The sequence below is a fragment of the Argiope bruennichi genome, chromosome 2 (assembly GCF_947563725.1).
Source record: "Argiope bruennichi chromosome 2, qqArgBrue1.1, whole genome shotgun sequence".
Taxonomy (NCBI): domain Eukaryota; kingdom Metazoa; phylum Arthropoda; class Arachnida; order Araneae; family Araneidae; genus Argiope; species Argiope bruennichi.
The window spans coordinates 49972974-49991807 of NC_079152.1; positions in this window are offsets into that span (position 1 = coordinate 49972974).

Consider the following 18834-nt stretch of genomic DNA (forward strand, 5'->3'; position numbering starts at 1 on the left):
ATAATTTTTAGTCTTCCTCGTTATGGTGACAAATCGATAATTTTAAATTCAGCATCTCGTTCTATCGAAGTTTTGTAGAACATTTTGTATGGTGCATCCCTTGTTAATCTGATCCAGCATATAGTTAAACAATTCACAGTTTCTCCATCGGTATTTTTTTTATTTCTTTTTAAAACCGCTTTCTCCAGAGGTTGGGTTGAAAATAAATATCCGCGTTTTATTTCATTTATTAAACATTTATTATATTTTCGACAATTTCGTATTACTTTATAGTAATCCTGATGAATATACAAGGAACTGGTTTTCCGGATTGCTAGTTTACCACTCCAAAATCATGATCGTTCGATAAAATTAAATGTCCTGACAACAAAAAATTGTGATCAATGAAATTTATTTCATTGTCACTGGACTGAACAATCGGTGTTGGAAGTAAACATATTATTATCGAAACACAAAATTAAGATATACTTTTTATTATTTATGAAACACTGTACAACCACCGATTTTCATTATCAAAAGCAGATAGATAGAAACACCCTAGATTTCAGACATAATATCAAACGGACACATTTGTTTCGCCATATAGCAACCGGAGCTAAATTGTGCCTTAATATATTCAATCAAAAATAATTTCAATCTAAGATGGACTTGCGCCATTTTCAAAATAAACAGATTTTCAATACTGTTAAGAGCTAAAACTTCCATCTCCAAAATACTAGAATCTTATTATTATTATTACTTTAAATTGTTTACGCATAAAAAGAGCATAACAAATTTTATCTATATCTACCAGTTATCTCCTTTTTTTTTTTTTTTTCCAAAAATGGACTTGCCTTACTTTCAAAATAAACGGCTCAATCGAATTAACTGGAATTTTATCAGTATTACTTTTACAGGCATTTTTAACACTTTTGATCTGATTTCAGATGAAATCACATACACGTCAAATTTGACATATATATGCATGTGACATGAGCATTGATGCAGTAATTAATTTGGAAACTAAGTCATTTTTAAGCAGGAGGAATGAAATATGAAAATGCCCACGGTGTAAAGCACCTCCATTGATGTAGTGTAAGTAAATGGCATCTGAGGAATGATTGGATTTTTTCAAAATAATAAACAGTGCAAATAAAACCTTAATCATGGCATTATTTTTTATGCCCCTTCTGTTTTATTAGCTTGATAACTAGAAAATTGATGCCCTCTTGCCTCCTGGTCGTTATGCCACTGGGCAGCATGCAAATAGATGTTAGATGACAAAATCAGCTATGTTTTTTTTGTTTTGTTTTTGTTTCATTGACTTTATTAGGAAGATGCAAAGCCACCAGGAAAGGAACAGGTATAAGTCTTTTTAAATAGTTCCAGTTAAATGTCTGTCAGAATTTATTGGAGGATTTTACTTTTATTCGAATAATTTGCTGAAAATTAAGCGGAACATAAAAAAATGTAATTGATATGGAACGCAAATGCTATTATTTGTGGTTAAGTTAAGCTTATCGTCAAAGGCGGCTCTTATCTTAATTAACAAAAAAAATTAAATAAACTTTTTACCAAAAGTATGGCATACTTATATGTATTAAAAGATGCTTTCTTCAGTATTTTTCTGTTTTCGATAAAATATTTTCTGCCTTCTCATTTCAATTAATTCTATGGTTTTTTTAATAACCCCCCTCTCCATCTTTCAGCCGTTTCATGTTCTTAGTTTTTCACTTTAGTCATATGAATTATCTTTTAAGATTGATTTCTATCATGAATTTCTTCTTCCCTCTTCTGTTTCCGCCAGATATACTCATTCTCCTTGAATAGAACGCTTGAAACAATTTTTTGCAAAAGCAACATGTAATTTTAGAATTCCTTTAATCTTAAATTAAGCATTTCCCCTTCCCTCAAACAGTTCTTATTAAATTTCATGTTCTAGTTTTTTCTAGTTTCTAGTTAATTCTTAAATCAGGATAATGAAAATTCTTTGTCTCATGATAATAAATAATATATTTCTCGTATTATGCGTTAGCTTTCTCAATTTCTGAAACTCTCCCACAGAAACGGATTGCAATATAAAAATTACCTGTACCTGAGGAGTAAAGGGGATAAATTAAAAAAAAAATCTTCTTGCAGAAAATCAAGCAAGAATATTACGGATTAACAGTTATAATGAATTTTGTATATGTCTTATTCATAAAACTACTATTATATTCAAGAAGAATAAGCAAAGTAAAAAAATTATTCATTTTTGCTGTTAATTGCATTAATCATAGAATAAATATAGTAACATTATTCATGATTTCATAATTTTGGCGTTTCCTTTTAAGTTGTTATCTGGGGACACGGCAGTGCCCCCGCCAAGTCGAGCAAAATCAAGCTGAACGGCCGTACCATCCTTTTCTCGAAGCAGTTCAGGCCATTTTCGACCCCTTATAACTTTGTTGCGGATAAAACTAGAAGCCTGAATTTTCAGTAACCAAGCAGGCATTATATACGTACGTGCATATTCATATGTGCGTAAGTAAGGTTGTAAATAGACGCGCTCGCAGCTATTTACGTTAATTAACGTTATATATAGCTAACGTGATATTTTAAATATAAAAAAAAGTTTAAAGTTTAAGTAAAAAGTATCGTAAAAAATTATCGTAAAAAGCGTTTTCATGCGATGGCCAAGTCAATCTACAAAAAGAAATGAGATGCCATCAAAAACATAACTTGTAAAAAAAACCCGTCTGGCAACTCAGTTCTTCTATGGTAAAAAGCTGTGAGATCCATGTAATACCAAGTCGGTCCATTTATTCAGTCCCTACTTAAGGGTCCTTCTGTCTTAAGTGATTACGTAATTAGCTAACTTAACAACATCTTATAGTGACCATATCAATATTAAAAATCTTTTATATTTTTATATATCTTTTATATAAAAATCATTATTTATTTAAATAAATAGATTGACTTGGCAATCGCACTAAACAATCTAATTTAATATAATATGTTAATGTAATCTAATTTAATGTAAAGATACATTGTGTTTTCATGCGATTGCCAAGACAATCTATTTATTTAAACCATAAAAGATTTTTAATATTGATATGGTCACTATAAGATGTTGTTAAGTTAGCTAATTACGTAATCACTTAAGACAGAAGGACCCTTAAGTAGGGACTGAATAAATTGACCGACTTGGTATTACATGGATCTCACAACTTTGTACCATAGAAGTGAATTGCGAGACTTGGGTTTTTTTACAAGATATGTTTTTGATGGCATAAAAATTATTTGAAAAACTGAAAGGCATATAAGTTATAGTAAATGTCATTTTAAATGAGATTTAGTATTTTTTTTATGAAAGATAAATACGCAAGTATTTTTTTACATAAAAATTCACATTATTTTATTGTTGCGATTCATCTGGAAATCGAAATTCAGTCTCATTTCATTTTCCTTAATCCGGCTAATAGTTGAGACATTTAATATATATTGCTAATTCTAATTATTTTTTTACTGGTCGTTTTCTTTTAAGAATTATTAAAAAAAAATAACACAAATCATAAACATTACTATATCTTATTTAATTGAAAAACTAAAACAAAATTAATTATTTCAAGTTTTTCGAATAGTTAAGAAATTATGTAAATCATTATTTAAACTAAAACTCATTATTTTTGACTCAAATGATTTCAAAAATTTTCTGGTTTGCCCAAATCGCACAACATCGTCCATGCAAGAGAGAAAAACCAATTTTTCATTCCAGTTGAGAATTCGATTTGAATGCTCCACTACTCTTTATTTTTTATTTAAATTAATTATGGTTTCCAAAATTTCTTTTCCGATACTATTCATAACAAAATTAATTTTTGTATGCTTTATATTATGTTTATCTCTGTTTATATTATGTTATCTGTTTATGTTTATCTCTGTTAATTTTCTTTTATAATAAATATGTCACCAATTTGAAACTTGATGTGTTCTAAATTTTTCGTTATAGTAAAATTAAATTGTTCAATTAATATCAGATTAATTATTGCTGTCATATTCATTAGTGGAATAATCAAATCAGGCAATCATTTTAAACTGAGTTTTTTTTTTTTTTTTCATTGCTTTAGACAGCGACGAAACGAGACTAAAATATTTTTGTTTTCTACGGTGACCTCCTCCTACTCTCAATTATAAGAACAATGAAGCAATCTTGTTGTTCATTGACATTGATTCAACTTTTTCTCTAGCAGTCAATGGCATCTTTTTTTTTTTTTTTTTTTTTTGGTCAGACTAGTATTGTGTACCCTCAACCCCACTGAATGATTTTTATCACAATGACATATAAAGCTGATTTTTTCTTCTATTTTGCGAACAATCCATTTTTATCAGAATTAACAAAGAAGCTTCGGAATCTTTCTTTAGGAATCGTTCGTTTTATTTTTTGGAATATTACGCAGATTGTTTCATTCCAATTAGAACAACTAGTCGTGTATCTACAAAAAGTTTGGCATTTATAAATGTGCTGATCACGATTTACTTTTTCCGGGTGTGTAACTCTTTTGTTAAAATGAAAATCCTTGACATTAGACATTGTTTGGAATGTCGATTTTATTTTTTAAATATGTATCATATTAGCATTTATTGATGGGATCGTTATATTTAGGTAACTAAAATAGAACATTTCTTTTGAATGTGTGACCACTGAGGAATTTGTTCACAAAGCCGCATGCTATTAAGATAATATTTTCGTCTGATTTTGTCCTATTTAACATTTTTATGTCTCTTGCAATTCACATCTTGAATTGTTAATTCTTTTTTCAAATTATAGAAATACAAAAGAATAAATCTTATCCCCAAAAACATTCGTTTATTTTCATAGAAATTGTTAACAGTCTGATTTGTTGGCATAAAAAATGCAAATCAATGAAATACTATTGATTCTATGAATGAGAGAGATTATACAGAGCAACAAAGAATATAAATATTAATTTGTGTATGTAATTCTTATATTTATACTTATAATAAAGATGAATGTGTCTGCGTATTGGTATTTGACCATTGGTCTACAACTACGAAATTTGGCACATAAATAACTTAAAAAGATAGAAATTTGTATCTCGGAGTAATTTAAAAATTATTTTAAATTAGAATATTAACTAATTAAAAAATTAAACACAATTTAAGGCTTTATTTCGTGATAACTTTTGAAAATATTATTACATAAAACTTTAGCACCTCTTTTTCTCCTTGAGCAGAGAGGGCCCCCTTGTGGCGTTTTGCAGAAGATAACCAGTTGAACGGCCGACCTGCAACCTGAGGTCGACTTTTTCCCATACGCAACCCTTGCGCTAATACCGAATGCTTTAGGCTGGAAACCGTGGAATCCCTCCACCATACTGTTCTTTAACCTAATTTTCTATGTGTGTCTGTAGTAATAAGTATTTGTGAATTTTGTAGTGTAGCTGTGTTTGTAAAGATTAAAAATAGTGTATTTAAAACCGGGCAATTCCTTAGAAAACCACAAGGCACCACTATGAAACTAGTTTTTGCATCATTCCAAAATCTAAAAGATAATATTTTTAGTTATATCAATTTAATAATAGTGCAAAGTTTTCCTGAAATTTGGTAATAAATCATTTGTTTTTTGTCCCATTTCCAACAATATTGCCAACAATATAGGGCAACAAAAAACAACATTGTTGCCCTGAAATTCAAATCATTGTTTCATCAAATATTAAAACTCGTGATTTTCTTCTACTTTTGACAGCTAAAGAAAGAAGAATTCTGCTTGAAAAATGCATAATTTATAAGACGAATAAAAAAAGTGCAGTTACGATTTAGAAGATAATGGAACCACTTATTTATTATTTTAATGGCGATAAGATGTCATGGACTTCCTTTAAAAAAGTCCTAACAAAAAATAGGTAATAAATAACAGATCATATGAAATAAACAGACAATATGAAAGATAATTAAAATAACGCGGCTTTAATGTCTGACAATCTGAGCGATTTAACTAAAATGAAATTTAACCAATATTTCCGGCGAACCAGCTGGTTTCCACAGGTGAGTAGTAATTAATAAATTTAATTTTTTGTGAAATTATGATTTATTCTAATGCTGGCAATTGAAAATGATATTAATTTTATTCTGTAGTTGAACACAATAAAAGGTTTTGTCTGAAAAAAGTTGAAATTCAAAGACAAATGGCGACTTATACATTAAAAATACGAGCCTACTCTACCAACAGTATTTAAAAAGTGGAACCTACTAATATCAATATTGTAAAAGTTGAAATTGGTAAAAGAAAATTTCTGTTTATAATGTCAGTATAATATAAAGCGTGTATTTAATATGCGTATACTACGATATGTACATTTATTTATTTTATTCTCTATAAATTAAAATTCGTGATTGAGTAGTGAGTTTAGAATTAAAATTTATTTCTGGTGCATTCAGAAATGTAGAAAATAATCAAGGAAGGTTCTTTTTCCCCAATATAGTATTTCTTATTTGATAGATATGCGTGAATAAATTTGAGAAAGAAAGAACTTTGGAAATTGATAACTGTAATATTGTCTTTAGCGGTAAATTATTTCTACTTACTCTACTACTCTGTTCCATCGGTTTGTGCAGACATCTTAGAAAGTGTAATGAGAAATTTCGGATGTGATGGTTGGTTCTTGCCACACTAGGATATAGTAAATATGTGGAGTTGGCTACCCCCAACTGATGACGGGACGTGTCCCCTACAGGAGGCTAGCGCCAATTGGCGTTGTAGCCGGTAATGACCCTCAAGACTCCATCACAGTTCCCGCCAATGCTGTCGCTGTGTCCAGATCATTCAATTATTTAGGTGGGGTTAAGTGTGGGGAGGGAGTAGTTAGTTTGTGGTTACTCTGTTACTCTTACTATTGATATTCCTTTTAATAAAAGATTCAATTAAATGTCAAATTAAATCATTTATTAAAAAATCGGGAATCAACTTTATTTCAACGGCAAGTAATCCGATGTCTTCTAAAAGGTAATGGTTTGAGAATGTTACAGTTTAAATGTTATTAGTTTATTTTTACGCAACTAGTTTTGAAAACGCCACTGGGTATCTAGCCAAAGTAACAGTATACATTTTGTTCACGCACACAGTCCAATGTTCTACAATAGTCTTGTCTGCATATTATTGTATAGCAATCTGAGTACTGAATAACATTTAAAAATATTTTTGTGCCAATAAGGTAATGAAGGGGGGGGGATATGTTTATGTGTGTGAGAGAGCATCTCTCTCTTTCTTTGTCCACCGATATTCTACGACCAGAATATTTAACCCAGAATTACAAAATATGGTAAAAGTATACGATTGAAGGTGGGACTGTGCAATTCAGAGCGACTTTTGTTTTGAAATTTTATTTAAGTTTATGCCATTTTTCCTCACTAAGTTGCAAATATTCTAGACTTGTGAAGTAATTTTATGGGATTTTTTTTTTTGGTAAATGCTAAGTTTTATTGTGAAAAATTGTGTGCATTATTATTCTTCAAAATACTGAGCATTAGTAGCCATTACTCCCCCCCCCCCCATCTTTCAGTAGTATATGAATTCTGCGCCGAAGAACAACTCGCTTTTTAATGTATCCACCAAATTTTTCATATCTTCGTAAGACATGAAGTGCTGCTTAGCTAAGTAGTGTTTCATAGATCGGAGCAAGCAGTAATTTGCTGGAGCAATATCTGGTGAATAAGAGAGGAAAAGCGAAACAAGCCATTTCATGCTTCTAAGTAATTTTTGACTTCACGAGCAACATATGGTTGAGAGGTATCTTATTGAAAAATTACTTTATCTGGCCTTTGCTGGAACTGCGACCATTTTTTTCTTCAATACACAGCTCAAACACATTAATTGCGTTCGGTTGAGTTCATTTCATTCGGTTAAAGCAGCTCATAACATACAACATCAAGGTTATCTTACCAAATCCAGAGCATTCATTTCATATCATAAATATTTAGTTTTGTTGTTGATGATGATGAAGGATCAGAAAAATCACGATTTTCTATGTGTACAGTTATCGTAACACTCAATACATTTTTCCTCGCTTTTGTCGTTACGATGCAGCCCGCCTTTGTAATGCTGAAACAATTATTCATATGTGAAAAATCGCCGTTCAACATCTCTCGATTTCAACCCGATTTCTTTGCTTTTGTATCATACCGAGTAAATTTAAACGTTTGGGAACTGTTGTGAGATCAACATGTAATGATTCGTCAAGTTCATTTTGCGTTTGATATGAGTTTCGGTTGAGTAACTCTTCCCGTTTATCAGGTCTCTCTTTGTAAATTGTATCAAAATCGCAACTTCAGAAATGTGGAAACCTATATACACTAATTTTTTATCGGTGGAGTATGTTCACCGTAAGGTGGAGTATGTTTAATGACTTTCACTAGCACTTTTCTTTAGATTAAGTTGTAAACTTTCTTCTCCAATATTGCTTTATTGGTTCGCAATCAATATCTTCGGAACTGAGAAAAACTATGTTGTTTACTCTTCCGTAAAATGATGCAGAATAAAAAGTAAAGGCTTTCGATAGAGCTTGGACTAGAATATAGTTGCAGAAGAGTCCGATGCGATAAAGCGTAAATTAAGCCATCTGTTATTATAAACTCCCTCAAAATTAATTAAAAATCTTAATATTATTGTATAAAAATAATTTTTACTTCTTTTTAAAATTAAAAAAAAAACATTGCTTTTTTAGAAATGCTAATTTACTCGCTAAATTTTTAATTTCAGCTTCTTTTTTTTTTTTGCATAATCTTTAACATCATGTCAGTCTGTTACACATTGTTTCCTTAAATATTTAATCTCGTATCTCAAATATATAGTGCTTTAAATCTTTTTTAAAAACAAAAGAAAAAAAAGATAGCATTTAATATCCGTATAATTTGCTTGAGATATAAAAAAATGAAGCTACAATATCGAGAACGATGTCACCGCGTTGTAAAAAAGATGAACCGAACAGCTACGTTTTATTATCCCTATGATGGTAGTTTGGGATATCATTCCATTAAGAAGGTTCGTGTGCATACTAAACCGAATACATATAATGCAATTAAAATAACACGACATTAAAGGGAATCATAATATGACCATTCATACCATTTATGACTTAACCTAATTCCCGTCCTAATTTCATGTTATAATTTATTAGATGAAGCCATTACAATGCTGGAAATGCTCATAGAATAATGAAATGATGATTTCTAATATATGCTTTGGGTGAAATTTTTAAACGAACTTGCTTACCTGCAATTCAAAATCATATACCGCACGTCAAGTCCATTGTATGTTTAGTTTAAATGTCCTCTACACGTCTTTTAGGATAAAAACATGGTGCCATGGCTCTGCGGGAAACAATGAACAGCAGTTAGACGTCGAGTAACTCACAATTGTGTTTGTTGTCACTTGTGTCAACTGAATTGACTATGTTGAATATAGTCACAATTTAATACATTTGTCATTGACAAATGTGAAATAACTATTTTGATAAAACTAATATTTAGTTCCATTACGTAAATTATTGACATGAAATGAGTTTTAAAAAACTTTCAAAAAGAAGGAATGCTGATTGAATTTTCTAATAATCAAAAGTATAAATAATGTTTGAATTGTGTATCAAAAAATAAATTTGTACTAATATGTGTTGGCACTATACAGAATAGATCGTTAGACCTAAAGGTACCAAATTTGGCACCAATATTATTTTGGACAATAGAAGTGTGCATTTACGGAATCATTTATTTTTTCAAATTTTAATTAATAGAAAATTGAACACAATTTTGATATTTTCACTATAACATTTAAAAATTATTTCAATATCATAAAAATTATTAAATAAAAATTATTTCAACTATCTTTAAGAATGATTTAAAACCATACTGAAATAAAAGACTAAAATTAACTAAATATAACTAATATCCCCGGGGAACCAACTGATCGCCAAATGTGACTAATAAAATAATAAACAAAATGTTTCCATTAAATTTAAAACAAAAGTATACAAGAAATTTTAGAAAATGAAATATTTTTGAAATGTAAATTATTTATTATTTCAATTAAAGATTACGCTGCGAAAGCCGGCCCCATAATTAAAATAGTTACTGAGCAGTTCAAAAGCAATTAAGGGATGATACTCTATATCGATGATCATAGTATAGTAAGTTTTTAAAAAAAATATTAAAATTAAAGCAATAAATGGTGGAAGGCAAAAATACTATCACTGAAAATTTTATTTTTTAAATTTCAAAATGACTTGAAATTTATTTTTTGTAATAATATGATCCAAAGTTATTAAAGAAAAACTTTAATATTGCACTTTATTTTTAATTAAATAAAACCTAATAAAAATTTAGGAAAACTTTATCTAAATGAGCACTTGTTATTTAAAAAAATAATTGTGTGCTGATTTTGGTAACTCAAGTCCAAAGACCTGCCTTGTAGAACACCCTGAACAAGTTTTGTGTTTCACAATTTACGGCCTCAAAACATTAAAATAATAATAATAATAATAATGTTGGGTTCCTCTTTTTCCCCAAGACACCACTACAATGTGGCACTTAATGCAAATGTCTCAAATCTTTATTTGTTACCCACGCATTTTCGAAGACCCAAAAAGCAAGGAAACATCATCATGTTGATCTATGTTATTTAAATATTTTTATTTGAAATTTTAATTTAATCTTTATCATACAGTATTTAATAAAGAATCATAATTAATCTACTTATTTATTTATTTTTTTGATATTATAGACTTTTTTCGTATCTAAACGGATACTTGTGTAATTAAATAAACCCAACTCAAACTAATCATCCCTTAAACGTTTTCCTTAACAGTTAAATAAGGTCAGTTGTGGGATTTTTAATTTCTCCAATTAAATGGAGACGCCCTTTCGATGAAACCATACATTATCCTAATCGTTCATGGGCGACGGCATAGAAAAAGAATGACATATTTAAATATGTAATGTGAACCTCCATTATCTGGTCAAACGCTGCAAGACCGCACAACGTCGACTTAAAGGTGATTTATTCGTTAATGACCTTGTATTTTTTAAGAATTATTTTATTTAGAACTTCCCCTTTTAAAGAGAACATTAAGTTTGTAACTTTTAATGAGGAACAAATTAAGAACAGAAGAACATTGAACTGGAAGCATGCTTATTTGCTTATCATTTTAAGTCGAAGTCAGCACCGGGATTTTTTATAAAAATTAAACCTGCCTTTTCATCAGTTTCTTTTTTTTATTATAAAATATTAAAAAAAAAAAAAAAAAACGTTATACAATCACTTCATGATTTTTGTTTTATAATTTCATGTAGAGATACTTTAAAACATCTTTCGATAATAAATCATCAGGTATGGTCTCCGCGTAACTTTTTTGCTTATCTTCCAATAAATCTTATTCCCCTCCCCTTCACTGATTATTTCAATTATTATAACTATACACAATTATTCGATAAAAGATCTGTTTTAATATAGAATATAGACTTCGCCGCTGTTTTGCATTGCATTATGGAAAAATTCAAATGCTAAATTGTTTAAAGATTCATTATCGCTTTATTAGTAGTTTATTGCAAAAAATGTTTGCATATCAAATTTCATTAATTAGTTACCGCATTATCAACATTTGTTGTGCTGAAGTTTTGTACAACAAACTGCTTAAATACAATTCTCAAAAATGAGTCTGAAATCCAAAAATTGGTAGTTGGTTCTAAATCGTACTACAGTACACTCCCGATCATCCGCGGAATTGGGTGGCGCGGCCGCCGCGGATAACAAAAATCGCGGATAATCCTAAAAAAGCTAAAAACGGGTACAGCAAAAAAGAAAACAGTCATTCCAACTTTGAAAAATTGTTTTATGTACAATAAAACGTAAAATAAATAGCAGGAAATGTTTAACTAACGCTTAATATTTTAGTATATCACTCAAAACTAACCTAAAATGCATTTTGTTAATGAAAACAGAAAAGTGCTTTGTACTTACGAGGGACGTCAAGGATACACAGAAAAATTAATACATATGTACTGTTTTAATACTGTAATGTATTATGTAATTACAAAAGCATAACTGTAAAACTGCCCCTTTTAGAAGAAATCAGTCAAAAAAAAAAAAAAAAAAAAAAAAAAAACTTTGTGCGGCAGGCGCGGATAATCCGCACCGCGGATAATCGGGAGTCTACTGTATTTAATTCAATTGCTTTAAAAAAGGCGGGAGTTTTCTTCCCTTCTCAATAATATTAAATTAGGAAAGATTGGAATTTTATACATTTTCGCATATTTTATTTTTTAGAAACGGATAGCTATTGAATTAGAAAACAAAACCAAGAATTAAAATTTATTAAAATAACAAATTTCTTTGATTTTGTTCGAAGCATTAGGTTTAGTTTTGGAATTTCCAAAATTTCAATTATGTACTCTTTCGCAGCTACTGATATTTGAATTTACAAAAACAAGGACCAACCATTATTTCATAGATTTTCGGTAATGTAATAAATTATGCATATGTTTATAATTTTCCAAGTAAAATAATCAGAATTCAAACTAGCTATTATAGAATAATTAATTTTGAAATAATGCAACGCTTGAATTTTCCTGCCATGTTTTTTGAAAACAATTATATTTCAAAATATATATTAAAATTAGTTCCCCTTAAAATAACTGCTTCTATTTAACATCGTTGTAATTTCAATAATTTTATTTTTTCTCTCTATAGTTTCTTTGCTTTAAATTTTTTAAAATTTGATTTTATTTTATATATAATTTAATTTTTTATTAATGAACATTTTAAATTCTTCTAAAAATAAAGTAATGCTAGAACAAATTGTAATAAGCAAATTTGTATTTTGTGGGCAATAAAATTTGCAATCTTCAAAATTCAAGACAATTATATTTGTTCTAATTTTTAATGTATTTTATTCGACAAATTAAAACCATTTGTTGAGAATATAATTAAACGGACATTTTTTATAACTCAAAGCAGTTATGCTAATTTTTTTAGCTTCTAATGCACTTTATTCTACACATGAAAATCTTTTATTGAGAAACGTAAAAAAAAAAAAAAAAAAAAAAAAAAACTTTGTAAACATTTTAGAATTTTAATTTTCTTTTCTAAGAAGCAACTGAAATGAAGGTCAAGGCGAAAATATGTCGTAATGTATCTGACGTAACAGTGAAATACAGCAGCGCATATAGATAGACAATTAGTGTGGATTTTCTAGAACAGGTATTTTATGTTTTATGCTCAGAGTGTTTGAGCAGAACAACGGATGAGGCATTTAAACTAATTAGGAGTATCAAAATTAATGACGAATATACATTGGTATTTAGGTTGCTTATATTATAATAGATGTTTTATTTTTGCTATAAAATGTGCTTATTTTACTGTATTAATGCAACATTTCGGTTTGTCTGGTAAAGGTTATAAAGGAGATTAATTAAAATGTATTAGAAAACTTTACAGAAGGATTCATCATTTCTCTCTTTTATATTCATATTTATATTATAGATTTTAAAAAGAAAGGCTGCAATAGTTTTATTCAGAATGGATATTCGAGATGAAATTTTATTTTCTTTAATTTTATTTTCTTCTCATTTCTTGTCTCATAAAAACATCTAAAATATTTGCCATCATTTTTACAAAATTTGAGCGAATACATTACGAAATTTAGAAAAAAAAATATGATTTCAACGCTGAGTTTTATTTAATTAATTCCAAAATAATTCTGAGTGAAAATAGATCCAATTTTATTTTGCAGACGATTTGTTATAACTTAATCTATTACTAGGATTTAAGGTCTTTGTTACACAGCTAAGTTTACACATTTTGTTTATGTTATGTGGCAACAAAATAAATTTATAGTCATAGAAATTTTTAAAAGAACTTGAGAAAATATCTGCATGTGATCAAACGTAGTAATGTGGAATAAAATAATACCACACTTATTAGATCAATAACTGCAAAAAATTGTATGTTCAATTTGTCATTCTAAACAGAACAAATTAGATATGAAACATATCTTACATATTCCAAGGATTTCTCGGTATGTACTTTATTTATTGTTTTTATGTTTCACTTTTTTTCTTGTATTATATTTATCTGTATTATTATTCTGTATTATCTGTATTATATTTCTTATCTGTATTATATTTCTATTTATCTGCATTCTGATTGTTGCCATGACAACCACTTTCAACGGATGATTTAAATTATTTTTAGGTTAGTTGCATGCTTTTGTAAGTAAATTGTATTTATGTTAGTTATATATTTTTTGTATATGCTTATTGTTTTAAGTACATCGTTCTTTAAGTAGATTTTTTTTAACCTGTTTTCTATTATTTAAATTATTTTTAGGTTAGTTGCATGCTTTTGTAAGTAAATTGTATTTATGTTAGTTATATATTTTTTGTATATTCTTATAGTTTTAAGTACATCGTTTTTAAGTAGTTTTTTTAAACCTGTTTTAGACCGATTATTTTAAACGATTCATTTTATTTTCTTAGTGTTTGATGCATTTAAAATTAAACATTGTTAATGAATCGATCTGTTCATGATGAATCTGAGAAAATTTTGTTGACAAATTCTTGAGATATTACATAACTTAAGAAAGATATTCTTTAATGCCCATAAAGTTTAAACGCTCAGTGACTCTATTATCAGTAATCATATTATTAAAAAAAATGCTTTGTTTCAGTAAAAAATATTATTATATTAATTGCAGTTTAGTCATTTCCATTTTAATTTTAAGCATAAATTCTACCAGAACTAACAGAAAATTAGTGAGATACATATTATGTTATGGCTGAAGGACTTTATATTATTATGAGTGAATTACATGACTATCAAAATTTGAAGCTTTAAAATATTTGATGAATAAGCTATTAAAGTAGGAATTACATAAAATATTTAATTATTAAAATTTTAACGAGCATTAAGATTGGCGAACCGGCTGGTCGCCAAGGGCGGCTAGTATATTAATATGAAAATACGCAGCACTTTTTTTTATCAGTTTTTATTATTTTTTTTTACATCTCCAAATTAAATCTCTACATTCAGTTCCAGAAATTTACCGAAACAATAAGAAGTCTTTATTTTAGGAACAGAGTTATGATAGAAACAATTTTTTTGTACTTATAAATTTGATGCAATAAAATATGTAATTTTTTAATTTCATTTTGTAATTTCAAGGTAATTTTATATGGATTTTTTTTCTCAATTATGTTTCTTTAAGACTATTTGTCTTAAGTTGTTTTAAAAGAAAAAAACATTTCTATTTAGTTTTCGATGAGCAAGATTTTAGAGAAAAAAATAATGATAATAAAAATTATATTGAGTGTGAAATATTTTAGATTACTATGTCTGATAAGACGACTTGAATGTCTGCTATTATCATTCATTATATCTCATAAATAAATTTGGAGACACAGATTGTAAATTATATTTTTAAAATTAGCTACGGCTATGAAATGAACAGGAGAAAAAAAAAGAAGAAGAAGAAGAAAACGTAATTGACAGTTTTTCAATCCACAAAAGTATAAAGGATACTTTCCTTTGAACCTTACTCTACAATTTGAAGAACAATGAATGACTATTAAATTATACCTTACTAAAGCTGATGAGATAAATAAAGATGATACAATCGATGATCTTAGAGTCCTGACTTGAAGTAATTAGGTCGTCGTAAAGACATACAGAAGACAATATCTTTATTTTATGTTTAAGAATCTTTTAAAGAATAAATTCTATTTTTTAATTACTCTTATACGACATTTAGACATATTAACTCAGGATACAACTATAGTCTCATGAAATTAAAACTTTCTACATCGGCGTATGTAATTTTTTTCAAAAAAAAGTAGAATCCATTCTAAGTCGTTGCACAACAGATTTCAAAAATTATAATAATAAATTTGAAATCATTAGAATTTTTCTTGATTTTTTTTAACAAAATAGATTTTATTTCAAAATGCTAGTTACTTATTTATCAATTACGTTCAATTTCCAGCAGAGTTTGGATAAACCTTCTGGTAATAAGTACGCCAATGGCAATAATTCTCTTGACTTCAAGTTGAAATGTTTTAAATGCTTTAAAATAATTGTTTATTTTTTTCAAAAATAACGAGTTTCCCTCAGATTTACTAACATGAATTGGGAATGAATTTCATTAACCAACAGATATGACTTATTAATATCAAAATAAATGTGTTCATTCTGATATCATTTAAAATATCATCAGAAATATTAATATCTGAAATCAAAAGTAACAGCAATTTAAATGCAGCTCTGTATACTTGATCAGATGGATTTCTAAAATAAACTGCTGGTGACAAAACAGACTCAGGTGGGATTACTTTCAATGCGTTTAAAAAACATATTGGAAAAACTTTTGATTCCAATTCTGATAATTTCATTTTTATCAATTGATTCGCTGTTCTTAATGCGATTATAAAATGATCCTGAAAAATTATTGCACATATTGCACAAATGGATTTCTAAAATAAACTGCTGGTGACAAAACAGACTGAGGTGGGATTACTTTCAATGCGTTTAAAAAACATATTGGAAAAACTTTTGATTCCAATTCTGATAATTTCATTTTTATCAATTGATTCGCTGTTCTTAATGCGATTATAAAATGATCCTGAAAAATTATTGCACATATTGCACAAATGGATTTCTAAAATAAACTGCTGGTGACAAAACAGACTGAGGTGGGATTACTTGCAATGCGTTTAAAAAACATATTGGAAAAACTTTTGATTCCAATTCTGATAATTTCATTTTTATCAATTGATTCGCTGTTCTTAATGCGATTATAAAATGATCCTGAAAAATTATTGCACATATTGCACAAATGGATTTCTAAAATAAACTGCTGGTGACAAAACAGACTGAGGTGGGATTACTTTCAATGCGTTTAAAAAACATATTGGAAAAACTTTTGATTCCAATTCTGATAATTTCATTTTTATCAATTGATTCGCTGTTCTTAATGCGATTATAAAATGATCCTGAAAAATTATTGCACATATTGCACAGATGGATTTCTAAAATAAACTGCTGGTGACAAAACAGACTGAGGTGGGATTACTTTCAATGCGTTTAAAAAACATATTGGAAAAACTTTTGATTCCAATTCTGATAATTTCATTTTTATCAATTGATTCGCTGTTCTTAATGCGATTATAAAATGATCCTGAAAAATTATTGCACATATTGCACAGATGGATTTCTAAAATAAACTGCTGGTGACAAAACAGACTGAGGTGGGATTACTTTCAATGCGTTTAAAAAACATATTGGAAAAACTTTTGATTCCAATTCTGATAATTTCATTTTTATCAATTGATTCGCTGTTCTTAATGCGATTATAAAATGATCCTGAAAAATTATTGCACATATTGCACGGATGGATTTCTAAAATAAACTGCTGGTGACAAAACAGACTGAGGTGGGATTACTTTCAATGCGTTTAAAAAACATATTGGAAAAACTTTTGATTCCAATTCTGATAATTTCATTTTTATCAATTGATTCGCTGTTCTTAATGCGATTATAAAATGATCCTGAAAAATTATTGCACATATTTTAATAACCTAATTATTTTAATTGACAAGGCTTCAGGATGATTTGAATTTTTCAATATATAATCGTTAGTCTGAGCATATATTTTGAATAAAACAGGGTATATTTTGACTTTAAAGTTCTGTTTCTTGGCAGAGTAGGGCTTTATTGTGGCCATATTAACAGTGATATTGGCAGATAATATTCCTGATATGTATGGTATTCTTTTTAACAGTGTTATTAGAAGCGTTCCTCTTTTGAGTGAAGATAAAGGTTCCATTAATAAACTTTACATATAAACTCTAACAGAAAACTGCACTGCAAGTTGCAGTCATTGTATCAAATGTAATTTTTTTTTTTTTTTTACTGTACTAGAGATGGTATAGCGATACCAACTTTATCCATAAAATATAACTCAAATAGTCCCACAGAAATGCCAGGAAAAGCTTGCAGTCATTTCAAAATTATATACTGATATTCTCAATAAAAATAGCAAAATCCAGGAAAACTAAAGATTTATAAAATGAAAAAAAAAATTGCCGTTATCTTGGGCATAGATAAAATTTTTTAAATCCTTTCTTATGCCGCAAAATTAACTGCATAATATTATTTAATATAACATATGCCATAGCTGGTTATTTTTTCCTTGAATTTATTATATAATGACCCTTTAAAACAAATAAATGGAAATGCATTGAAGCATATTAAATTTCATTGGATCACAAACATACAAAAATATTTTAATAATATATACATGTATACATGAAATCGATTGATGATGAAATCGATTATGTGTTAAATGCGCTGCTCCAATTTAATTTTGAGATTCATTCAGTCTCTTGATTTTCTGTCTCTTATATTAATTAGCATGCATTTAAATGTTACAGATCATAAGCAGTTGCATTTGTTGTATGACTCTTAATCGCATAAGATAATCCATTTGGATTATTTTTGAAGCAGCAAATTTAAAATAATAAAATAGTAGTTAGTTACACTTAAACAAGATAGAGTTTGAAGCGATTTTTTATAAAAGCACTATACTTTTAGTAAATGGACTTATTTAAATTTTTCTTATGTAACATTTTTCAGACAGATTTTACTTCAATTTTGGTGATGAAATTCCTTGCAATGCACTTTTGATCGTTGGCATATTAATTTCAGAAATTGAAGGCGAACATTATTGAACTTTTATTGAGACATCTTAATTTGAACACACTTTAAACAACGTTGTATTTATTTTTTGATCAAACTTCCTCTTTGCATCATGT